The 949-nt window shown below is 38.3% G+C and overlaps 1 long non-coding RNA gene across 1 annotated transcript; it reads left to right on the forward strand.

The window, feature by feature from the left end:
* Positions 1-103: 103 nt before the first annotated feature.
* LOC107735722 (uncharacterized) lies at positions 104-683 on the forward strand. Its single transcript, XR_001639494.1, has 4 exons — positions 104-168; positions 296-331; positions 416-490; positions 617-683. It is a non-coding gene; the product is annotated as an uncharacterized LOC107735722 (long non-coding RNA).
* The last annotated feature ends 266 nt before the right edge of the window (positions 684-949 follow it).

Below are 949 nucleotides of genomic sequence, written 5' to 3' on the forward strand. Positions count from 1 at the left end.
ATAAAACGTGTTATACTTGTTTGTGCAACACAGACATTCATTTAACATTTGATTTAGTGTTTAATGCTTTAATTTTGTGTAATCATTTCTCCTTCACTCCACTAGGGGGAGCCGGGCGCTAAAGGAGACGATGGACAGCCTGGGTCATCTGGACTGCCTGGGCGACAAGTAAATATATTAAACAAAATAGGCTGTATAAAATTATAGTCATTCTATTTCCGTCAATTTATGGATCCTTTTTGATAATAAAATACAGGAATTTGTTTTTAATTTGCTGTTTTGTAACCTTTTTCAGGGGGAAAGGGGGGAGACAGGTGATATGGGTCAGAAGGTTTGTATCCAAATCACATTTGTGACGTGTCTCTCTCAGAGCCATCAGCTTCGATGCCAGTAGTTGATGTGTTTTGTGTTTCAGGGAGAGAGCGGTCTGGATGGAATCGGTTTACCTGGACCTCCGGGGCCTCCTGGACCAGTCATCAACCTACATGAGGTCCATTAACATGAGTCCATTAACATCTAGAATTTGTTTTAAATGTCACACTGGATTGATTTTGGAGATGTATATGCTAATTCCAATGCATTTTGAATGAATTTTGATTTGTTTTTCCACCCTCAGTTGATGCTGAATGACACTGAAGGAATCTTTAACCTCTCAGGGATTTTTGAACCACAAGGACCATTGGTAAGAAACCACTCCCTAAACTTTTTTGTCTGTATGTTCATGGCCTAATCAGTATGGCTTAATTAATCTTTATCAACACCAAACCAGAAACGTCTTTTTGTTCATATTCGTACGCTAGTGCAAATGAAATTCACAAACCAGAACACAAAACCGCAAATCAGAAATGAAAACAGCAAATCCCAAAACACAACAGATCAGAAAAGACAACAAACTGGAAAAGACAAAGTGAATCTAAAAACAGATTGGCAATTCAGAAAAACACAACAG

The sequence above is a fragment of the Sinocyclocheilus rhinocerous genome, unplaced genomic scaffold (assembly GCF_001515625.1).
Source record: "Sinocyclocheilus rhinocerous isolate Xijiao unplaced genomic scaffold, SAMN03320098_v1.1 C36258732, whole genome shotgun sequence".
Lineage (NCBI taxonomy): Eukaryota > Metazoa > Chordata > Actinopteri > Cypriniformes > Cyprinidae > Sinocyclocheilus > Sinocyclocheilus rhinocerous.